This window comes from Microtus ochrogaster, chromosome 4 (genome assembly GCF_000317375.1).
Source record: "Microtus ochrogaster isolate Prairie Vole_2 chromosome 4, MicOch1.0, whole genome shotgun sequence".
NCBI lineage: Eukaryota > Metazoa > Chordata > Mammalia > Rodentia > Cricetidae > Microtus > Microtus ochrogaster.
In genome coordinates this window covers 15389145-15415307 of record NC_022011.1, presented here as the reverse complement: position 1 = coordinate 15415307, position 26163 = coordinate 15389145, and the positions used below count along the sequence as shown (strand labels likewise).

General features: G+C 39.8%; 1 protein-coding gene across 1 annotated transcript in view; it reads right to left on the bottom strand.

Annotated features, from left to right (window-relative positions):
• Positions 1–26163, bottom strand: part of Ces5a (carboxylesterase 5A) — a 280153-nt gene that overhangs the window by 235517 nt on the left and 18473 nt on the right. Inside the window, exon 4 of the mRNA XM_026778600.1 lies at positions 16666–16841. The gene's annotated coding sequence lies outside the window, so the exon portion shown is untranslated. The remainder of the gene's footprint in view (positions 1–16665; positions 16842–26163) is intronic.

Below are 26163 nucleotides of genomic sequence, written 5' to 3'. Positions count from 1 at the left end.
CATATAAATAAACTGAAAGAAAAAAACCATCTGATCATTTCATTAGATGCTGAAAAAGCATTCAACAAAATTCAACACCCCTTTATGATAAAGGTCTTGGAGAGATTAGGGATACAAGGGTCATACCTAAATATAATAAAAGCGGGAAATCAGAGAAGTATCACCTTTCACGATAGCCACAAATAGCATAAAACCCAATGAGGTCTTCATCAGGAGCTTTCAAAAGGGGGAAGTAGCTCCCCCTTTTCACACAGTTTGTGCTGTTTAACAACTTTCCACAAGCCAGCCTGACTTTTAGGAAATAAAATGAAAATGGCAGAATTATCAGTCTGACGATCCATGATCTTTTAGAAAAGGAACTGCTGCTCTTTTAGAGAAAACTCAATGATGTCACTGGAAAGCCCAGTTTTAGGGGGTCATGTCTCTGGCTCAGGGGAATTCAGTATATACTGATGGTAAAGGGAGAGGAGGATATGAAAGTGAATTTAGAGTTTTCCCACACCGCAGGGCATTTTGTGCCATAATGACCAGGCGTGTCATCAACCTCAGGAAGTCCCTCCTGCAAGTCAAGGGTTGCCTTTCAAAATTAGCAGGGAAAAGAGTCTTCCCCTCTCAAGCTCGGGAGACATTTTGTTAGTGATACATGTTCTGTTCCCCGAAACAATGAAGCATTCTGTGTGCTAAAAACAGATTTTTTTTAAAAAAAGTAAAATAAAATTCATTTGTATAAAGCTTAATGAAAGCTAGTTTCGAGCTAGGCATTCACTAGACATCCACAGTATCCCCAGCACCCTTAGCTTCTGTGCCTGCTCTGTTTTGGCGTCTTCATTTTCTACAGGATCATTCACATCCTTCCGGTACTAGCTTTCCCCTTTTCCCCTAGGGTACCTTCTCTCTTAGACTTGGGCTCTGACCTTGGAGGAACAAGTTTAGCAGAGGAGGCTATAGGTTCCCACGGTTCATCCCTCACCTTGGTGTTGCCTCCCTTCATCCCATTCAGCATCCCCTTCAGCCTTTCTTATAGGCACAGGGTGGTATGGAGGTGGGGGACCAGGGTACTAGAGGCAGGAATGCAGCTTTGGCCTGTCTGTAGCTCATTCTCACAGCTTCTTCCTGGTGCCCATCTTGTATTCAAACCAACTATAGTCCAGGTGTTCAGCAGGCACACATAGGAAAGCAAACCAATTGTGATAACTCGGTAGGTTGATTAGGAAGCCTGAGAAGACCAGGCATTGGCTAGGATATGGAAGTTTCATACATTGCAGGTACGGACACCTTGCTATTTTGAGAACAATATCCAAAAAATGTGACAATGTGTGTAATATTCCGTACATTAATTCTACCTCTGAGACATACACTTTGAGAAAACTATCCCTGAACATTGAAATCAATGTTTATGTAGCCCCTGAGCCTGCTGGTACCTTAACCAAGGTGTCCCACCAACCAAAAACAACCTGGAGTGGAAAGGGGTTGTTTGGTTTCCAGGTTACAACTCCATCATCTAGGAAAGTTTAGGCAGGAGCCTAGTTGCAGGAACTGAAGCAGACACCATAGAGGAATGTCATGTACCGTCTTGTTCTCCACAGCTTAATCAGTTTGATTTATTATATGAAGTAGGACCACCTACATATATAACAGCCTGGATCCTCCAATATTAAGCATTAATTGAGAAAAAGAATCACAAACATGCCCACAGCCAATCTATGAAGGCAATTCCTCAACTGAGGGTTCCTCTTCCTAGACGACCCCAGTTGGTGTCCAGTTGACAAAAACTAACCAACACACAAGATAGGACACTTCCTTTCTGCAAACCATGAGAATATGAAAACAATAGAACTGGTGTTGGTTATTGTCTGTACTCTCAGCCTGTGAGAGGTTGAGACAGGAAGACTCCAAGTTGAGGGCTACAGAGTAAGACCTTGTCTTGTATATATTTTAAGGATGTTCTTTTTTCTCTTTATGGTTTTTTTGAGACAGGGTTTCTCTGTGTAATATCCTTGGGTGTCCTAGAACTCAATTTATAGACCAGATTGGCCTAGAACCCAGAATTCCACCTGCCTCTGCCTCCCAAGTACCAGGATTAGAGGCATGTGCCATCACACCTGGCTTAAGAATGTTCTTTTAAAATTTGTTTGAACTAGGAAAAAAATTATAAATATTATAAGTACCTGTAGGTGGAAGACAGAAAGACAGGTTAAAATAGATTCATAGAAGGAAATAATATATAGCAGCTTAAAAATGAGTTAAATATGCAGTAAAATGGGTCAAGTTCAAAAACAGTTATGGAACATGGACATGATATGGCAATGCTATGTAGAATTAAACAATACTACATCTACTTCTGTTATATTCCATATTTCATAAAATATAAAAGAGTGTATACCTACAGAAGTATAGGCAGAACCATAACAGTGGTGCCTCTGGGAAGAAATCGAAGGAGAAGGTGAGAAGGAGAAAGACAAGGATCAAAGAGTAATCAGTAAAAAACTATTTCTTTGACCTAAAAAGAAATCTGAAGCAAACATTACATGTCACTTGGAAATTCTGTTTGCTGGTCCTAGACCTTCATGTTACAGCGTACTGTCCCAGGTATTTCTGGGCATTTTTTAAATTTTTCATAAACAGACTTACAGAATGCATTTCTCATGTATATACCATAGATAGAAACCTCTTACTACCTACATAGAATCAGGCAGTTGGTAGTGCATGCCTCTAGTCCCAGCATTTAGGAGGCAAAGGTAGGCAGATCTCTGTGAGTTCAAGGCCAGCTTGGTCTACAGAGTGAGTTCCAGGACAGACTCCAAAGCTACACAGAGAAACCCTGTCTAGAAAAACCAAAAGAAAAAAAAACAGGGGAAATGAAATTCTACACATGGGATAAAACTGGTCTCTGGTAAACACAATTCTCACCCGGAAACTGGGCATTGGTCCCCCTGAGGTCTTTACATTCTGGAAGGAGAAAAGATATCTGGGCTACAGAGTAAGCGGCTTTTCCCCCATGACCTCCAAACAGGGGTCTTCTATTTGCAGTAAAGTATGACACAAACTAAATGAACAGGGAAAGATGGGAGAGAGGCATTTCCCAATTTTCTCAGTCCCAGCATGGCTCTGACTCAGCAAAGTGTCTTGTGGACTCTGAATTACTTTGTTATCTCAAGGAGTGGCCACAGACAGCCATGAGTATGCAGTTCTACTGACTGAGTGAGGTGCACAGTCATTAGTGCTGCTATTCAACAGTTGTCCATGCCAAATCACTTTCATTTACAAAATAGTAACCTGCCATAAAGACCAATCTACCTGGTTTTAGCAATGTGGATGAATGATTGAAAAGTGATAAGAGATCTTTCTCCTGTTTGCAGTTTTTCTTCAGTGGGAAAAAAAATCAGCTGCTAAAGGATTGGACAAATATGCTAAGACTCCTAAGAATCCTAAGAATTCTCTTTTAAAAAATATGATCCTTGGGAAGGCTTTGCAGTTAGCTATGTTCCAGGTATAGCAAACCTAAAAATGAGACTTGGCAACAAAGCTACCGAGAGTAGAAAGCAAGGAGTTTGGAGCACTTTCCATTCTTTCTTGGCTCCAACTGATGAGGACCAGGATGTGGTTGCAATTTTGAATGTGCTAATTATGTTTGTCAATTGTAAGTTTTACTTAATTAATTAGCCATGCAAATTTAGCCTGAGCATTTTTTTGCACATCTACACCATTACTATAGCAATTAAAAAGATGCTCTGATTTGTTCCTCTCACAGTACACAGCATACTCCTGTCAACTTCTTTTTGACACTCTAGCAGTTTGGTACTATCCAGAAAAAAAGGGCATTTCTATATTATGGAGCAACACAAGACCAGGATAGGAAACAAGAGAGCTGGAGATGACAATAAAACTATTGGCCCATATAATCAGTGAGTACAGACGGGAAACAGCAATACCACATGTCAGGGAGTTCCCACAAGGTACAGTTGAGACACTGAACAGACCAGAAACATAGTTCCTTAGTCAAATAAGGTGGTAAGATGAGAAAAGCCAGAGATTTGTGCCTGTGGCCTTAGATCAATGTCAAAACAAAATTTGTCCATGTCTAGAAGTCTCAGATCAACTCTCATCACCATTAATAAATGCTGAGGTTAGAAGCCACGTGAATACAGGGGGTCATTCATACAGGCCCAACTGTCAGGAACATTGCATTGTATTAGGTCACTATCTCTTAGTTGCTAAATAGGTATTTCAGTCCCCTGTAAACCACCCATGGATGTTCAGCCTTCTGAAGTAAGAAGCTGACATGTTGTGATATTTAATATGCTTCTCCCACCATCACTGGCAATTATTGCAAGTGTAAGAAAGAAATTTACATCTTTAACACTCCTTCAGAACGACTTCTCATTCCTTTGCCTTGCCATCAGCTCTAGAGGCAGAATGATAACAGACAACAGCATAAGGAAAAGCTAATAGATTATTATATATCCTTGATGTTGGTAAAGCACAGGATCAGCAGCAACTATTTAGACAACATGATGTCATCCCCTGTTTTAAAGTCACCCCCCTCAAGGTGACTACATATCTGGTTTACCTTAGGGGTCCCTAGCATCTCTAACAGTATCCAGTTGTAAAATCAAAGATAATATTTTATCTAAAAACTGGATATGAGTCGGCAAAAGTCACTATTGAATGCTATCAGGTGCATTTCTATATCCATGAGAGACTCTTGGGAACTTTGACCCTCATGGAAAACTTAGATGCCAACAAGAGTAAAAGTATAGAAGGATGCAAAGGGCAAGGTTTCTTACGGCATTTCCAGGGGTGAAAATGTGTGCATATTCTAAGCACTGCTCTCTACAGCAGGTTATTCAAGTATCAATGAGATTCAAACTAAAGCACCCCTAATATTCAAAAACTCAAATGACTTAGAGAGAATTGTAATGGTTACAAAACTGTGCATTTTGTTCCACAACTCCTTAACACTACCTATCCTTCAAGTGTCTGGAGAAAACTGAAATTAATTTTCAAAACTCATGAAAATTTTCCTCCAAAACACCCTAAATATGTGACTATTCAGTATGTACAACTGAATGCTAAGTACATTCCTACTAAGTCGTCAAATATTTCAGGTTTCTTGGTGAAAATTTGTGCTCAAAACTAGTTCCTTGTACCTCTCCAGGGGTCTCCTTTAGTAATTACATGCAAGCAAACACACACACCCCCCACACTGTTGTCTCCAGTTAGACATGCCCTCCCACTCAAGCATTCTCTCCAGCAATCATTCTCTCCCTCCTGCCTTCATAGCCATCTTTCTAGAAGCAATGTCTATTCTCATCATCCCCATTTCCTTGCTACGAACTCACTCCTCAGCCCACTGCAATCTGACTTCCACTAAAACTGATCCTATCAATTAAATTTGCCAAATGAAGTTAAGACATTTCAATGTGTAATAGCAGGCCTCTCTGAATTACCATACACTACAGTCTGTTTCATATTATTACCTTAGATAACATTCTTTGCTGTTCTTCCTTGCTCATATTCCCTGCCCAGGAGTTCTTCCTCATGGTCCTTCTCTTCCCCCTAGAGTCCTTGTGGTCAACGCATTCATCCAAACCAGAAGCCCGAGAGTTGCCTAAGCATAATGCCATCATCGTTTCCACAGTCAATGTTCCTCAAGTAGTACTGGCTTTACACACTCATCTCTGGCTCACCCACTCTGCTGTCTAGGCTGTGTTGAACAGATCAGAGTGACACTGTCATTGATGTTATTTTTCTATTTGCTACCTACCAGCTGTCTACGCTTCCAATCTTCTTACAGCACTAGGAGGTTAGCTTTGTGCAGGCCATGGACTGAATGTATCAGGCCAGCACTAATGTGTGCTCAGTAGACAAATACTGAGAGTAATGAAATCTTGTACTAATGTCCAACTTCACACATGCACAGAGAAGCCGAATAATCTCACTAAAGATGGAGTAAAACAGGACCCTGCCCACACCTAACCAGCACCCTGAGAGACCCTTGAGAACCCTTTGGAAATCAGAGGCGCTCATATTAAAGTTAAGTTTCCTAAACTGGGCCACAGGCTGTCAAGCTGCTCTCTGCACACCCTCCAAGGCCACTTCCAGCTGCTCTCTGTCTTTGTCTTTCACTCCAAACTCCCCAAGCTGCAGCTGCTTCTTCCTCCGAGTATTCGTACCTGAGTAGAAGACTTCATCATACTCAGGGCCAACTCTGAGGAGGAGCTCTCTGACAGGCATGATGGTACACACCTGTAGTCCCAGCAGTAGGGAGGCAGAGGCAGGGGAAACTGTGGGTTTGAGGCCAGTGTGGTCTACATAATAAGTTTCAGGTCAACTAGACTTTCACAGTGAGGCCGTTTCAAAAAGAGAAGAAAGAGGAGGAGGAAGAGGAAGTAAAGAATAAAAAAGAAAGTAAAACCTTTCTAATTCCATATGCACAATTTACCAACCACCAGTGTCATAAGTATTCTTGTGCATATAATTTATTACACTGCAGTGATTCTTTTGCTTCTAGGTTTTTCTCTACTGGGCTATGAGTATATAAATTCTGATTTAGCCCTGTAACCCAGACCCTAGCAAAATGCCTTGCAATGAGGCAGTCCACAGCACATCTGTATCACAGGTGAAATTCTCCTAGAACAAGTCATTCTCTGATCTCATCTCCTCTTTATAATGATATTTTGTGTGTCACAGGGTATTCCATGTTAACTATTGGCCAGTTAATAGTCTACTGTTTATATTTCAGCAGAAAGGGATTGGAATTAAGCCTACAGCTTCACATAACTATTTAAGAGAATTTAATCATACACACATATATATAATTTAAAACTATTTTTAAATTTAAATATATTTGATCATATTCTTCCCCTCCCCCAAGTCCTTCCAGATCCTCTCCCCCTCCCTACCCATCCAACTTTAAGTTCTTTCTCAAAAAAAGCAAAACCCCAATACAGCAACAAAACCAAGAAAACAAAAATAAAACTACAACCAAAAAAAGGCCAAACCAAATAAAAGCATACACACACACACACACACACACACACACACACACACACACACACACAAAATAAAAACTGTGAAGTCCATTACATGTTGGTCAACTCCTTCTGAACATGAGGACTGTCCTGGAGTGGTTGATATGCCCACTTATTTTCCCTCTCCCGTAGGTATAAATGAGTTCAGTTGCTAGCATTTACTCTAATAGGTAGGTTTTCATTTATTCATTCATTTTTAAGTATAGTAAAATAAAATGTAATAAACTAAAACAAAAGCTATCACTTTTTAGTTGGACAAGACAAGCCAACAGAAGGAACAGAGCCCAAGAGAAGGCTCTTATTTCATAGAAATTGCAATGTCTGATATCTAATGGGTTATTACAATTGCTTTTCTCCTTGGCATAGCTAAAATAATGTCTTACATTATGGAAAAACATATGGGTCATATTTCTCCAATGTGGATGAGATCAGGAGAGCACAAGAATTAATCCCTGAACGGATTCAGATGGGGGCCATCTCTCTAATGACATAACAGCAGAAATGGAAAACAGATGAGGATTAGTTAAAGAAAATGTAACTTTACTCAGGCTGTGTAGATGACACTTTCCCTAGACAACTGAAAACACCCTGTGGCTCTCCAGAGTCAGCGTTCCACCAGTTTCCTCACTTCTGAGGGGCATGCAAACCAAATGCAAACCAAAATTAAAGCTTCATGCATTGGTGTCCTTGTAGATGATTTTTGTCTCCCACTCTGGGGTCAGTTTTGCAAATTATGTGTGAGAGAACTGTATTAATCTGTGACATGAATCTCTCAACCATGTTATAACAACATAGTTGACCTACCTTCCTATTAACCAAAAATATATCATGTGACTCAAGACTTGGGCACATGTTATCAAATGCACCAGGAGCTGACATCGTGGGACCCTGAAGTACTCTATGAGTCCCAAGAGAGATAAAATTAATGTTTTCACCTTGTTTGAAATTCGAGTATTTCATGGTACTCTAATTCCCTGGGGAATCATGATTCACACAGAGTATACACGGAGTGTGAATGGCGGGAGTGTGGGCATACAGCATTTGCTTGTAACACCCAGATTACTAACTATGGCTCATAAGAGGAAGCCTACATGCTACACGCAGCGGTTCTCAAGTGTGTTCTAAGAATCCTTGAGGAAATTGGGAAATCTTTCGGGAATTCTACAAGGTCAGACTTTATTTACAGCAATACATGATGTTCCTTCTCATTCTCTTGTAAGTTCGTTTTTCCAGAACCTACATGGCATGTAATTGAAAGCAGGAAGCAGATATGAAAATCCAGCTGTATCCTATTAAGTCAGGCATTAGAGAGACTTTCACTGATGGAGAACAATACCACTCTTCTTGCTAATTTTTTTGTTTTGTTTTGAAAAAAATAGCTCTATTTCATTAACATGTCATTTATGCTAAAATGCAATAATTCTGAATCTAAATATTCCCATCTTTATTCTGAAAAACCTTACAAACCTTCTCATCAGATATTTCCCGTATCTTCCAATTGCCCTTTCTCCATCTACAAGGTAGGGACAAGGCATGCTTGTCCTTACTGTGCCCACAATATGCCATGTCATTCATACTTCCCAACCTAGTAGCTTTGTGCTGTACCTTGGGTATTTCTTTTGGTTCTTCTGAATCCATGTCTTCCTTCATAATACTATTTTGGATTTTAAATTTACATCCAATCAAATCTTATATTCATGGTAATCTGTAGCCTACATCGCAGATATGACTCTTTAGAAAGTTGAGTACCCAGCTATCTCAACATAGTTTCTATTAGAACTCCTGGCCCACTTTAAGGCAGACTTGAGGCCAGGAGTTCTCAGGAGATATTTCCACACTTAATGCTTAGGTCAAAGCTTACTGTCTCGATCGTTTGCTTTATTTTTTTCTAACTCATCTCTTTGTGGCAGACGTTATGCTTGAGCGTTCCTGTTTCATGGAAAGGTCTTGCTTCTAGAGTTAACATTGCAGAGCCTAACACCATATCTTCATGTGCCTATTAAACACTCAAATCTTGACTACATATAACCACAAATGCCCTCACTGGGACCTGTGAGCTCAATGTCTGTTTCTCCTCTTGGTTTGCAGCTACTTCTCTGTTTTATCCTGGAAAACTGCCTTATTTTTCATCAGTTTAACTTTACATATAAAACACTGCACATTTTTTAAATATTTGAGGTATATTGGGTGAAGCATTTTCCAATTATCTAGTCATCCCTATTTCCAGGAATATAAATTGGATGTCATTTCTGTAAGATGAAATATATAACCCCCTTGACTAAGAAATTCTACTCTGAGGAATTTGTCATTATTAGAAATGAAGCAATATCTATCAATTTTTTAATATGTTTAAATTTAAAGTCAAAATTCTATTATGAATTTATTCTTATATGGCTCATGTTTATATAAAATTCTCTAAGAAGGGTATTCTTTTTACATGAGGCTTTATAAAAGATAAAATATTGAAAGTTGTAAACAAATAAAATGTCCATGCATAGGAAACCAGTTGAATATATTAAGATGCTTCTGGAAATATTCTGTCAATCATTTGAAAAGAATGATGAAAGTTCCAGGTGACCTAATATGAAAGATATTCTTGGTACAAATTGTATGATCTCTTTATCCAAAACATTCAAGATAACCTTGAATGTGCTTATATATGGCTTACAAACTTCTGAAAAGATACACAGTGAACAGCTGGCAGCATTTTGCTTTAGGGATTGAGACCAAACCATTGTTATACACACATTGCTTTAATAGACAAATGTAATGATTTGAACTTCTATTCTACCCATTTATTAATATCAACTCCTGCCTCTGTTGCCATTAGGACTACTGTATGTATTGGGAAACAATACATACAGTATTTCTCCCTGATCTGTTCTACCGCTCTTATTTGTCAAGGTAAGAAACTCTGAGATATGAGCAATGTGTGTCATTTGATGCTAAGAAACCTGGCTTTCTGTTCTCTGTTAACTTTATTGAGACACTTATCCAATTCTCTAAATAGAATTTTACAGACCAAACCAGGTAGATTTCTTATTCCTATCAACTCAAAGAAGGAACGGCATAAAGAAGTTAAATTTTAAGTGCCACGTTGTAAAAAGAGATTGCGCTTTCGTTTCCTGGCCACCCAGACCAAATAATCACACAGAGACTATATTAATTACAACACTGTCTGGCCACTGGCTCAACCATATTCCTAGCTAGCTCTTATATCTTAAATTAATCCACTTCTATTAATCAGTGTATAATCATGAGGCTGTGGCTCACCAGTAGGATTCTGGCCTCTACTGGACTCCACCTTCTTTCTCCCTGCATTCTGTTTATTTTTCCCTCCTAACTATATTCTGTCCTGCCATAGGCCAAAGCAGCTTCTTTACTAACCAATGGTAATAAAAGTATTCACAGCATAAGAGGGGAATCCCAACTCACCATGCCACTGTAAAGGGAAATGAGGGTTTGCTGATAATTTAGCTAGCGCCAGGTCTATTCCTTTGGCTGCACCACACCTTGATCAGCAGAAGATATTAAGTCCAGATGTAACTTCTGGTTGGAGCTTGAATTTTCAATGGGATTCTTAATTTCTAAGAACTAGTAGTTGAATTAGACATTTATTGGAAACATCTTCTGGCCTGAGTCTGACAGGTTTCCTTTCAACATCTTCATCCTTTCATAGGAACTCCTGGGGAAGACAGTGTGCAGCTGGAGTCGCCTAATTTCCCATTAGGCTTGGATGCACAAATATGACAGGGCTCGTGTGAGTTTGCCTTGCCTTTTATACTCTGGATTACAGCTTCCATTGCTTGACACTTTGAAATGGGCTTGAAATCAATGCTGTGATGAAAGATGGACCAGATACTCTTCTATATATAGAAGCATAACTTTCATCATATTGTGATGCCAGGGCATATGGTATTTAAGGTATTTTTGTGATAATTGTGCGTGCGTGTGTGTGTGTGTGTGTGTATGTGTATGTGTGCCCTTAAAGGGAACTGAGGGCCAAGCCCCTCACATTCTCCTTGCTTCCAAACTATGAGTTTACTGAACTTGTTCTGCTATGCTCTTGCAATGACATGTGGCCTCCCCATAGGCCCAAAATTATAGAGCTACTTGGACAAGGGCTGAAACTTCCAAAACTGTGAGTCAAAATAAGCCTCTCTACAAGTTACTTTTCTCCAGTATTTGTGATAAGTGGCAGAAAACTGACTAACAGTGCATCAGAACATATTTTATATGAACTTCTTTAATGTCATTAACAGGAAATTGCATTTCCCGATACACTGTTAGAACACAGTTACTTTAGAAAGAATGATCTTTGGGCATTAATTTCTATGTTCATGCCATCACTGGCTACAGGGAGAAGATGAAAAGTACTAAATATGAGACAGGAAATCAGCATGGGAAAAGATGAGGGAAAAGAGGAAAATTACTGGCCATGAGCAAAAGTGGATCAATATATACTCAAAAAATGTTTCACTTGCAAAACAGAGAAAATACAGTTGCAAAATAGCATCCAGTCTTTCAATTTCTTAAGTGTTTCCAAGGGTATTATACAACTAGAAATCCTGCTAGTAATAAACATAAGTGTGTTTATAAAAGATGTTTATGATTCCAATTCTGCAGACACGGTATTCTAACACATAGCTAAGCTTAAAAGAAAGTGAGAATTTCCCAGGCAACAAGACTACGTGAGAGTGATATCAAACCTAGAAACACATACTAAAGGTAGAGAGCTAGGCCACCATCACCCACACAGGTAGAAAGAGGAGAGCAGATGGGACTGAGAATCTCACGGCAAGCCCAGCCTAAGCAGGCTGCTCAGACTATGGCAACTACTACTGTCAGCTAAGAAAACCCACTTAGCAAAGCACCAATGTGGCTGTTACATGACTGGACTGTGAAAATTCTTCTATAAGACAGCAAGCCATCCAAATCTTCAACTGAAATAAATATCTAGGATACAAGTCTAAGGCATAGGCTGAGCTTTCATAATTAATAAAGAAAAGAAATACCTAGGGATGTAACCTAGAGGAAAGAATAGACTGGAAGAGACAATGAAGAGATGAGAAACTAATAAAACATCAGCCAATAACACAGCCTCATTTTGTAGATCTGAAAAGAAGGCAATACTTCAGTATTGAATATGTGAGAGACTTGGGTTGGACCTCAAAATGAAATCCAGCTACCTATATGATGAAGGAAGGTCATGAATGCTGGGAGAAAGAGGAAGTGAGCTAAGACTCGACAGCTCTCCTCTCGGGGGCAGACACCTCAGAGAGACGCCATGCTCTCCTCTCCCATGCTCTCCTGTCCTGGGCAGATGCGATAGCTCTGTGCTCTGAGGCACACGCGATGAAGCTCCGACCCAGGATGGACGTAGGCTAGAATCTTCCCAGTAAGCACACCTAGTGGTGCTACACAGATGATTAGAAATGGGCTAAATTAATATGTGAGAATTAGCCTAGAAGAGGCTAGATAGAAATGGGCCAAGCAGTGTTTAAATGAATACAGTTTGTGTGTTGTTATTTCGGGCATAAGCTAGCAGGCAGCTGGGGTGCTGGGGATGCAGCCCCGCTGCCCTTATTACTACAGAATGGCGCCCAACGTGAATAAAGTTAATGTCTTAAAAAAAAGGGTAAAGTCTTTAAAGAGACAGAGTACAGATAGTTAAGAGATTAAAAGAAATAAAGAAAAATAAGCCACGTAAAAATGGAAAATTCACAGAGTCTGGATTATGTACATTGTGTTTTCTTTAAAATTTTTGACTGTGAAGGAGCTAAGTACAGAGAGACATTTCATTACATGGGCTGCCAAGCTAAACCAGAATGGATATAAGGGTATTACGATTTCAAAATTTGGGTCTAAGAATATGATGCTTTGGAGAAGGTCTTCTTTTGTTTTCACAGAGGACCAGACCCTGTGGATTGATTCTATCCCGATATGGTATGATAGACCACGCCCTCCTGAAAAGTTCCTGTGAACACCCTCAAAAAATTTCTTCACTCAACTGCCAACTGAGATAAACCTGGCACACAGGTTACACCCTAAATGACCTAATTAACGACGCCCCCATTCAGCAGGAAGCAGTTTGGAGAGTAAAACTGTGCCCATGTTCCCAAATATTGTTTATAAATGTTCTTTTACATTTAAAGGGGGATATGATATAGGTATGAATAATTTACATTGATATGGATTTTGTGTTAGTGATTTAAATTTAAGGTCAATTTTGTTATATGTATATGTGTTTCTGATCTTGATTAAGGTATTGTGATTGTGTAGTTCATTTAAAAATGTAATGTATATAGGTTGTTAATGGATAATCATCGATGGTAGATTTAGTGGACACAAAAAGGTTTATTACCCTTCCAGTGCATTTCCAAAGACTCAGACCATAATTAACTTGAAATGCTGCAGCAAAGCGCTCTAGTGAGGACACATTTGCAGTTCACATTTCGGCTAATCAGGGTTTCTGGCAGTTATCAACTTCATTCCAAACTGTGCCTGATGGCAAACGGCTTGATTCCAATCCTTGGGAGACAGAGGCAGGTGGATCTCTGTGAATTCAAGGCCAGCCTGGTCTACATGGGGAGGGTCAGTCTCAAAAACAATGGAAACAAACAAACAAAAAAAAAACCCATGTAACAACCCCAAACAAAAATCACAGGAATGTGGTATGCATGTAACATGTATGAGGTAGCACTGGATTTGTCTCCCTTGTTATGTTAGATCTAAATCCATAAGAAGGGAGTCTGGAAAAATCTTTTTTGCAAAACAAATTACTGTTTTTAAAACTCTTTGTGTGCTCCAGTTTTCAAGTGTGCTTCTGTCTTCAGATGTCTCATTTTCCTGTGGTAAACCTATGGACATACAAAACAGAGGCCTCCCATTGCTACCCATCTGCAGCACTGGTGGAATAACTTAGGAGCACTTTTGGGATAAGAAAATCAAACAAATCTAATAAATCCACTCATATGTGTGGCGTGATATGGGAGGGGCAGTCAGGGCTGTGCTATGGTACACTGGTGGCAATCAGAGGACAGCTTCTGGTGTCAGTCCTTGCCTCCCACCTTGTTTGAGATAGGGTCTTTTGTGTTCACCAGCTTAGCTGGTCCACAGGGTGATTCTCCCCCTCCCATCTCTCCTACAAGTACTAGCCTTACATACAGATCTGCTACCACACCTGGCTTTATGTTGATTCTGGAGCTTTGAACTCTGGGCCTCAAGCCTGTGCAGCCAGCACTTTACCTACTGAGCCATCTCCTCACACCCTATATATACAATTTTTTCCATCCATCCTCCTGATGCTGGGGGAATCATGAGATAGTTTTTGCTTTCCCATTTCAGATTGAGCCAGCATTTGGTACTCAAGAGGAACCCATAACTGTTAATTAATGAATACTCCAGTGACAAGAAGGAAGTAGGAAGTAACTATTTACAAGAACTAGATCTGTCTCTAGGATTTTATTTACTTAAGCTTACAAACAGAATTTTGAAAAGGTAATAAGAAAATGTACCACCCATGTAGGCATTTTCACAAATTTCATGTATCAAAATTTATGCAGTGTTAACATCTAGCTACCTCTTGAAATATTTAACATTTTAAAGAAAGGCACAACCTGCTAAAATATTAAGAACTCAGAAAAATTACAAGAAAAAAATGCTGAGAGATACCAGAGAAGAGCTCAGAGTAGGTTGAAACAGGAATCTGAGGGAAATGTTGAAACAAAATGAAGAAGAAGGGGAATGTCTCCAAACAAGAAGAGGAAAACACCCAAGAGCTCGCCAAAGGAAAGCACCATGCTGGGTGTGAATGTAGCACCACAGAAGAGCGCTTGCCTGGCATGTGCAGGGTCCTAGCTTCACTCGTCTGCACTGAAATAAACCAACAGTTTACTCAGTGCTGAAATCACCTCTACACTGTGGGATTGAGATGGAGATTAGCAGGTGCACTGCTCATCCAGTGTACCTAAAGCCCTGGTTTGGTCCCTAACACACATCAACCAGGAAAGGTAGTTTTTGAATAACAAGAGCTGTAAGATACATACATTCAAAAATCTGTGCCAGTTGGGCGGTGTTGGCACCTAGTACTTAGGAGGCAGAAACAACAGGTGGATCTCAACAGGTGCATTTGAGGCCAGTCTGGACTACAAAGCGAGTTCCAGGACAGCAAGGATAGCTACACAGAGAAACCCTGGCTCAAAAAGAATAAAATAAGAAAATAATGATCTGTGTCACTGATCTCTTGATGCATCAAAAATCAGAGTGTAAACTTCCCACAGTGCCACAGCTTTGAGACAGAAACAAGGTAAGTCCACAATGCATATGTTTGTTTTTTGTTTTTGTAACAGGATCTTACCATGTAGCACAGGCTTGCCCAAACTCATGGTCCTACTTCCCCACTCGTTCCACACATACTGTGTGTAGACTTTTCTTTCCTGCCCACCAGTTCCCAAATAACAGATATGGAGACTTAATTATAAATCGGCCAATAGCTCAGGCTTATTACTAACTAACTCTTATATTTAAATTAATCCATTTCTATTAATCTATGTGCTATCATGTGGCTCATGGCTTTACCTATGCCTTGCTCCCTCTGTGCCTTCTGGAAGCTCCCTGACTCCACTCTCCTTCTACCCAGCATACTCTCTGCCCCGAAAATCTTGCCTAGCTATTGGCCAATCAGGTGATCAACAATGAGTACAAAGATTGTTCCGCAGCAACACACGATATTGGAAATTTGGTACACATCTAGTTTCCCTAAACTCCAAGGAAAGATGAGACTGTCACAAGCTTACGATATGTACATAAGTAGTTGTTTTCCAGCCCTAAATATATTACTGTTGTGTTGAAAGAGGGCACTGGCCTTGACATAACCTGATGGTTCTGATTATGTAAAAATTTCATGTCCTTGATTTTCTTCCAAATGAGGTGGGAAGCAAATGTAAGCACCTATAGCAAAAGGGAAACATTAGACGAGGCCAGGTGCAAGCAGAAGCTCGGGTTGGGAGGCCTGAATGACAGTGCCTGTACCCACAGAGCACTTTTACAGGACATTCTTTTTAAATTATGTAATATTTAGAGATTACATTACCTAGGCACATGAATAATACACTAATGAGTTGACTATAGCTACTTCTCCCTTTTTGGGCAAGTATGTTGTATGTTTTGTTTTGTTTTTGAGTTAATAACTTTTCCTTCTAAGATTTTGTCACGTCTACAGTTGTTACATTGTCTCAGTGTTCAGAACCTACCCTTTAATAACAAACCAGTGAAACTTTTTGTATGATGGAACCTGTCCATCCCAGTCCAGACCAATTTCTCTCTACACCCAGACCTAATGTGCATCTATCATCAGGGTCTTCCTTCAACACAACCCTAGAAATTCCCTACTCATTTCTTCTGCTTCTGGATCCTATGCCACCTGTTTGTTCATGGAGCGTCTCCTTCTGGCAGAATGTTTTCTCCTGTAGCTTCCTGACAAAAGGAAATTGGTAAGAGAGGAAGCAAGGGTCACCCATCAAAATGCACACTTGAGCTTAACTTCCCATTTTCATCTTACTCCTTGTATCCCTTGATTTTGATTTTCTGTCATCTCAGAAATGATTACACCTGCCACCACTCCACCTACCAGAATTTCTGATGCAGTAGGTCTGAAGTAGGGTCTGGGAGTCTGCAGTTTGATGCTGATGGTCTGGAGGCCACACTTCAAGAACCACCACCACTTAAGAAGTAGGCTTGAGACTCGGGCTGAAATCGTCCCCATCTCTTCCATCAGAGTGGTTGCAATGCTTCCTTTGGACACGACTTTAGTGAAAAAAGAATATATGGGATATGACTATGTTGAAAAATGTGGAGAAGAAGATGGATCTAAGTAAACAATTAAGGATGTATTCAACTGTAAATAACAGCAGGCCTACCCCACAGCCAGCTAATGCCATAAAGAACTTCTCTGGCAGTGGACAGTTTGAGGATAGTTCAGTTTCTAGAAGAGATTATCAAGGTTCCAGGTCTCGCTACATTCCTATCCTGCATTGCTATACTACCCATTTCTCTGGTATATTCCCACAGAGGGTGGGGTCAGGAAGGAGCTATGCAAAGCATCTCTGGCTTCTTTAAGACATAATTTTGATTCTCAGTATGACTACAAAGGCTCTTGTCATTGAAAAAGTCAATGTTTTTCCTGTATCCACCAAATTATTATGAGTGTCTTATTGACCAAAACATGGATTATATCTTATGAGATGGGAGATGAATAAGGGCATGTGGGTAACAGGCAGTGTCTGCTCCACTGCTATTGGAACCTTGCCTTTAAGATTGCCCTAATTGTTTTCACAGTTAGATATTGAACCCAGGGCCTCATACATGTTAGGCAAGTATTTCACCATGGAACTACACTCCTAGTTCAAGTCTCCCTAATTTAAATCCAGTTCAACTTATACAAAGTCAGATCAATAGAATAAGCACACAGTAATACAACTGGATCTCTGTTATTCCCAGAAGTAGCTTTGTGTGACACAGACCTTGAGATAGCATAGTTACAAGCATTATATTTTACAGAGGCACAGTTAAGCTGAGCCATGACGGGGGCTGTGCCTGATATGACAGTCAGCATTTTGAAGGCATGGCGAGCTTTTTCAAGTGGACGGCACAATGCTGACATGGCTGAGGATGTGAAAGCCAAGCATGATTGAAATCTGTCCGCAGACAGCCATTTTCCTGTTCAGAGAATCTCTTTTCATGGTAGTCAAAGTTGTGCTATTGTATGACACAGTAAGCCAAGAGAAAAATCTTCCAGCAGGACATGGGTCAACAAATAACAGCATCTCCTCAATGAGTCAGATGTCCCTTCTGTTTGTCCTAAACACACAGGAGAGGTCTGTGATTCTGAGTGCAGGCACCAGTGACCATGTGGAAGCAGAAAGCACACTTAGGCTGATGCTTGCACAAGCAGGTTCTAATCTCATTCAATTACTAGCTCTGTGACCTTGAACCAGACACATCTCTTTTCTGGGCTTTAGTTAGCTCATCTGTACTTGAGGAGGGCTGAACTGTGCCTTTGTCTAATGGGTCATTTGAGTGCTTCAGTAGGAAAAACAGCTGAATATTTTTAGATTGTTGAAATAGATAAGTTAGTTTTAACCTCACTACTGTCATCATTAAATGGCTACCTAATCAGACCTCTCTTTCATTCCAAATTAATCTATAATGATTTAAATTGTAACTTACAGCTTGCATAGTGCTTGCTTCAACATTTCTGTCTCTCCAGCCTGTGTGCAATAAGTAGGGCAGGCATTGTAACTCCCTTTATCTTTCCCATACAACTCTCATCCCCAGACATCTATGACAGCGGTTCCTAGAGCTGGACCATGGATGACTCCTCTAAGGTGGATACACTCTTCTGGACTCTGTTCCAGACATGTTAAGTCAGAACCTCTGGGGCAAGACCCCTAGGATTTCTTTGCATTTGTGACAATAAAAAAAAAGAAAGAAAGAAAAGCCCAAGTGATTGTTTTGAACCCTTACTTTGAAGACTCACTGGTTGACAGAGAAAGGGTAAAGGAAACTAACATTTGCAATCATTGTGGTGGTTGGATGAGATGTGACCCATCATCTAGAGTATTTGTCCTCATTTGGAGGCACTGTGTGTAGCTTCAAAGGTCTGTCCTTACAAGCATTGGGAGCAGGCTTGGAGAGCCTAGGGCCTCACCTGCTTCCAGTTTGCTCTCCCTGTGTTGTGGCTGCGGTTCATTATGTGAGTCCTGAGCTTCTTCCTGCCCCTGCCATCATGCCTTCCCTCTACCATCATGCCTTCCCTCCACCATCATGCCTTCCCTCCACCATTATGGACTCCACTCCCTGCAACTACAGACCCAAATAAACTCTCCTAAAAGTTGTCTTGGTCATGGTGTTTTATCAACAGCAAAGCAATTAATACAACCATGCACTAGTGGCTTTATATAAGCCCCCCAGTCAAGCCTCGTAACAACTCAGGAAAGGGTGTGTGGCTTATAAATGAAGATTTTAATGTGAACCTTTTCCAGATGCATGGAAAAGCTGCAAAAACATTAACATTCCTTCCACAGAGACTCCCTGTTCTTATTATCTTACATTCCTGTGTTTAGTTTTTCAAAACCAACTCAGTACAATGCTACTAGCTGAACACAACATTCCCCTCATACCTCATCAGTATTTACATCAACGACTCCTTTTTCTTTCTCTCCCGGATGCTAGTCTTGTGGTCTACATTTCATTGTCAATCTCTATAGTCTCTATTAGCCTGTAACAGCTTTTTAGTCTTCTTTTGTTTAATGGCCTTTAATTTTTGAGGAATTTGATCAAATATTGTTATACAATATCCCTCCACTGATGTTTGTGTGATTTATACTACCATGGTTAGACAATGACTATGAATTCGAGGGGGAAAGGTCCCAAAGTGAAAGTATCTTTCCCATCATATAACATCAGGGATGCATGATATCATTTGGTGACAGTAATGAAGTGTGTTTGTAATTACAGTTAAACTGAGCAGAAAACGCAATATTCCACAACTTCTAAGTAACAGGACTAGAATAAATTTTAATTTCTCTTCTCAACCATTCTGGTTCCAAGTGGCCATTTTAGGTATATCCATCCCCACAATAAAAACCATACATGTCAACCCAACTTTTAATTCTTTTGTGTGTTTTGCATTCTACTCTGTTCTCCAGGTTTTTCAAGTTTTTCAGTGTTCAACTTAAATCTAGTTTACACTTTGAAATCCAGCAGTTCCCTAATCCACTCTTATTTTATGGCATTCCATTCTGTCTATTTAATTGTCTGTTCCTCTCTAAACATCTGACATTAACCGCTGTCTTTTCAAGATACAGTGGAATAATAATGGGAAGAGAGACCAATCTGCATGTTGTAATATTGATGGACTTAATGCTTCAGTGAAGCTAGGGATATGGCACAACAGGTAAAACCACTCGCTGCACAAGCATGAGGACCAGAGTTCATATCCCCAGTACCAATGTAAAAGTCAAGCAGGCATGGAACCTAATCTCAGTGTGGGAGGTAGAATCAGGGTAGAGCAAGCTGACTGCCTAGACAATCTGAACCAGGGATATCTGCAATCAAGTGAGAGACTCTGCTTCAAAACATAAGGTAGAGAGATCAAGAAACACATTTGACATCAACTTTTGGCTTCAACATGCCATGTGCACACCCACCTACACACATTCATGCGCCCAAACACATACCAACACATGCACAACATGCAAAAATAAAATAGGCTTTTTTTTTCCTCCTAGTGACTCTTCATAGCTTAGAGAATAAGTCCAACTGTCTGGTCCTAACGAGTACAGTCCCTGTGCTCTGAGCTCTGCCTGCTTCACTTTATCGCTAGCCATCACCTCACACTCCACTCCACAGTACCCCACACCTCAGTCACAGTGGATGTCTGGCGATTTCTGAGTGCCCTGTGACCTTTCTGCGCACTGTGCTTCTGCACATGCTCTGTTATCAGTAAAGATGCCATTGTAGAAGACTCCAGCTCATGTCTGGTACAACAATGACAATTAGGACATCACAGAACAACGATTTGAAAGACAGACCAGACTATGCTGCAACTCAACAACATTAAACAAAGATTCATGGTCTTTTCATTTCTTTGCTTTGCCCTCCTTGGAAATTTTGCTGTGCCCTTAGGCTGTCTCCCTTCTTTGTTGAAGGGTGCCTGTGGTAGTTCTAATAAGCATCCTTTCTAAGCATAGCAATACTTAGAGGAAAAGGAAGAAAGGGGAGCTACCTCTTCCAGTGTTTCTTTTTAAGGACAAGAAGTACTTCTTGGAAGCCATTTCAGACTTTCTCCTATATCTCCTTGGTTCAAACTATTACATATTCAACTCCTAGGCTAATCAAATAAAACTAATAAGCCTATCAAATCTATCCTTAAGGCTTTTGTAGCTAGGGAAAGGGGTACTCTCTCTTAGATAAGTAGAACAGGTAACTGAGCAAAATCTTGTCCAGAAAGAGGGAACTTAGTGGCTACTGGGTAGACAGTCAGTTGTACCAGCCACACTGTAGTTGTTGCCTGATCCTACCCACCAGGTGGATGTCTTCATATCCTCTAAGGTTTAACTGAAAAATGACCTCTTTCTAAGCTAAAAGCCATACAACCACAGAGGTTATGTATAACGTAAGGAACTGGGCAGGAAGGGGCGTGGCAGATAGATCACCTTAGAAAAGGGTCATAAAATACTTATGGATGGAAGGACAGGAATAAGAGGATCAAGTGGGAAGGGGGAAGGAGGGAGATAAGGGAAGGAATATTGGAGAAAGACAGATAAAATTAAGGGCCATTTGAGGGGTGGTATAGAAACATATATATATATATATATATATATATATATATATATATATATGTCATCAAAATGAAATCAATAAACAGTGGGAGAGACAGAGCCCCAATTGGATATCTCTCATCACCAAATTAAGGTTCCAATACTGGGATTAGGTTACAAATAATTGAGTTGTTGGCCAAAGAGGTCTTATGGGAACCACTAAACAACCCAGGTTGCTGCCAAGGCTATAGGTTGTTCTTCACAAGCCAACATCAAGACTCCATTGCTGAAGACAACATCTATACAATTCATTGAACATGAAGAAGCTGGTGCCTCCATAGAGCCTTCACCCCTACATGCTAGCATCTTCGGTACAGAAAGATAGTCTGCGCACAACCAAAGTACAAATATAAACACCAACTCAGCCACAAACCAGTTGATAGATCGGTGCCTTATTCATTAGTCATCATCAGAGATCTTCCTCCTGCAGCAGATGGTAACAAATACAGAGATCTATAACCAGACATCAATCGGAGAGTGAGAAACTTCGGAATACTCAACCTACATGGGATGTCTCCATCAAATCCTTTCTCTCAGGACTTAGGAGAGCCCCTGAATAGGAAGCAGAAAGAGTGTAAGGAAGGAAGGATGAAGACACCAAGAAAACAAGGCCCTCTAAATCACCATGATTGATGCACATATGAAGCATGTACAGAGACTGCTCGGGGCTGCACCAGATGGGGTCCTAGAGCTGACAGAAGTGGACACAAGTCCCCATCCCTAGCCCAGAAGCTATCTCCAAGTGATGAACACTTGCAAATGAAAACCTTGTTTTCTCCAAGAGAATCTCACTGGGGAAACTCTGAAGGGTAGGCTGCATGTATAGTGGTAGACAGCCAACAGAAAATGAATGGCATCTCTGGGTGCTTTTTGTCTCATACGTCATGTCAGGGCTTTTCCTTTTCTTAATTTAATTTTGTTTTTAATTTTAATTTTTATTTTCCCCTTTTTACTTTACAGCTCCTTTGCTTGCATATATATAACAGCTTCCAGTTTAGTTTTTTTTAATGGGATTCCTGAGAATGCAAATGCGTAGATTGCTGCATCTTATGTTGTTTTATTTTGTTTTGTTTTGCTTTGGGGGTATGATTTTGTTTTGTTTTTGTTTTGATGCCTTCTCAAGATCTTTTTATGTTTGTTTGTTTTGTCCTATCTCAGTGTGTTCGTTTTTGTTTTCTCCTATTTTATTTTATCTTATCTTACTTTTATTATCCCTTAGAAGCCTGTTTGTTTCCTAATGACAGACAGAAAAGAGATGAATACATATGGTATGTGATGTAGGAAGGATCCAGGAGGAGTAGAGGGAGTGGAAACCATAATCAGAATATATTATATGATAAAAAAAGTATTTTTAATAAAAGAAAAAGAAAAAAAAAAGAACCTCTTCCCAGAAGCCTTCTGTGATAGCATCAAGCAGCACCAAATGCTTCTCACTCTGAGTTCCCAGGTCCCTGGGCTCATGTTTCTACCATAGCACTTGTTAGGAAGCTGAAATTCTGCTGGCTTTCAAAAATGTGAAACCTTGGAAGGAAGGCAATGTGTTCTATTAATTCTTCAGCCCAACCTTGAAAGAAAGAAAAGAAAGAAGGACGTGAAATTAGGAAGAGAAGAGGGGAGGGGAGGGGAGTAAAAGAGAGGGAAGGGGAAGGGAAAAGAGGATAGGAGAGAAGACGGGAGGGAGAGGGGAAGAGAGCAGAGGGGAAGAGAAAGACCCCTTCCCCCCCTCACTTTGGTTGTTAATCTATAAAAATGGGGGGATAATTTTTTACTTTCAAATGATTATTTTAAACTTTAAATAGGATAATAGAAAACATCCAATTCAGGTTTGCTGTATTTTGGATAACATGTACCTCACCTTGTATTTTGAATATGTCATTCTCCCACCCCACCTCCAAATGCTTCCTGTACAAGCCTGTACAGAGCTGACTCTTTCATGCATTGCTAATTCATCTGAATCTTAGACTTTTAAAAATACAGATTATAGAACTAATCAAACCAGTTTATCTTGCCATGCCTTGATTTCCTTTATTCAGTTGTCGTAAAGATTTCTTTAATAACATTTCCTAAATTCTCTTTTAGCAGACTTTTAAAGAGACGTCCCTGTAGTATAAAATTCAGATCTGCACTCTCCTGAACATCCTTCACAAACACCCTTTTGCTTTCTCTCCCCTCTTCTCAGCATTCTGGGCTTCATTTCAGATCTGTCCCTCTGAGATATGCCTCCCTCCTCTTCCTAACACTTCTTTGTTGCTAAAAATAGGTGATGTCCCTTCAGAGCAAAAACAGTTGGCAAATCGGCTTTTATAGGTACAGCTCTACACAGGGCTCTGTGAGATGAAGAAATGGATAGATTCTGTACAAGAAGCTAACCACCATTTCCTCTCCATGGACCCCTGAATTCCTCAAAGGAATTCACAAAGCCCATGTAAAAATAGCAACACCATCCTCATCAAAAATGCATACTATAAAGGATGCTAAGTGAGACTTTGCAGAATGCTGAAGAGTAAACAAAACAGCCGCTCTGAAGAGACCAGAAAATGTTCTGAGAAAACATTTAATTAAAAGGCCCCAGGCATGACACAACACATGAACTGTGGGTTATGATATTTTAACAAGCAGACCTATAATGTAGCTAATTTTCTTTAGACAACAATGAGAATCTTCTGGTAGATCCTCTTAGTATGATGCTATCAGCTTGGGTTTGACTTTCACTTGGTTCCCTATATTATCTTGTGGAGCTTTGTGACATTATCCACAAAAGAAGTGTCATTGTAGTACCTAAAATAATCTTTTCGGCTATTAGATATGTAACTACCTTCAGACACCGTTTCTCTGCAAGTGAAGATTTTTCTATTAAGCATAATATTGAATCCTCCTTACAAATGATAAATATGTGAATTCATTCATTTGTGTACGTGATCCATCCATATCTCCTGGGGTATCAAATCATGAACATGTTACATAACATAAATGTGTATGTATATATTAAGGTACACACTTGGCCATGTACATGTTTGCACTTCTGAAAGTCATGTCTGTAGTTGTATCACCCTAATTTCTTTGAAGGAAAGTAGCAAAATCACAGCACCAACTATTACTATTCTGAAGTCTAAAGCTAAAGGAAAGGCAGTAGTCCAATTTGGTGCTCAATCAAATCTTACTCTGTTCAATCTATTGGCAAATGTTTTGACCTCCTTGCCAACCACTGTCTTCTGGTTCTTCTCATCTCAACTCTAAAATCATTTCATCTTTCTGCAGAGTTCAAGACAAATTTCCTGCTTACTATTCAGTATTTACACATATCCTTTAGACCATGGTTCTCATGGTCTGATTTGTGAGTCTTTTGTTATCTGTTAAAAATAAAAAAGATTCTTAGGAGCATAAATAGTTTAAAGAATTAATCACACAAAAGTACATATATAGAGAGAATGGTAAAGATGAGAAGTATTCTCTAATATTGATTAATAATTATTGTAGAATCATGGGGAAAGGGATACACCATCATCACAGAGATGTTATCATTGATGAGCTACCATTTATTAACTTTATAACTCCAGGTCAAAAATCTGAGAGCCATCACCAAGCATACCTTCCCATCATAACAGTGCTCTCTCATACATTAAGGCCAATATCTGTCTTCTTGTAGTTCCTACGAGTCAAATACTCACCATAGGCTCATTGCAGTGATTAATCTACAGTGGCTAACCATTGAGCAACTAGCCTTCCTAAAAATCTAATGAAAATTATATAATAAGTTTTTTAGTAGTACCTAGTCATCCTTAGGAATAGCATTTCAATCTATCTCACTACAAAATCCCTAACATTGCCAGTCTGTGGTGGTGCACGCCTTTAATCCCACCACGTGAGAGGCAGAGACAGGTGGATCTCTATGAGTTCAAGGCCAGCCTAGTCGACAGAGTGAGTTCCTGGACAGGCTCCAAAGCTACAGAGAAACCCTGTCTTGAAAAACAAAACAAAATACCTAACATTTCTGAACCCAAAACAAAACATGTTGCAGACGAGCTAAAACTGTTTTAAAATAATAATATCTTCAAAAAGTCTAAGTATACAGTTTTAAGAACTGATTGATTTTCTTTGAAATCCAGATGTTACCCTACCTCTTTGATATGAGTGTGTTTTATTGTGAAGAGACACCATGAGCATGACAACTTTTATAAAGGAAAACATTTAATTGGGCTGATTTACAGTTTCAGGGCTTTACCTCATTATTGTCATAGTGGGAAACATGGTAGCATGCAGGCAGATATGGTGCTGGAAAAGAAGCTAAGAGTTCTACATCTTGATCCACAGGCAGCAGGAGACTGTGTGCCATATTGGACATAGCTTGAGCATATGAGACATCAAAGTCCACCCCCACAGTGACACACTTCCTCCAACAAGACCACACCTCCAACAAGGCCACACCTCCTAAAAATGCCATCCCCTTTTGGACAAACACTCACACACATGAGTCTATGGAGGTCATTCCTATTCAAACCACCAGTGGGTGACCTTGAAAGTTCCACAAGAAAATGTCATTAAATTTGGCAAAAGGAAAAACTTCATAGTCAATTCATAATCATTTGTTTGCTCTATTAAATTATTCTGTGTGACTATAAAAGATGGTCTTCAAATGGAGATTGGTTCCTCACACATATGGGACAGATTAAGGATTTATGCATTTGATTTGGTTCTGCTGAGGTAAAAGGATATTACTTTTATAAGACAAAGTCCTGCAAGCGCAT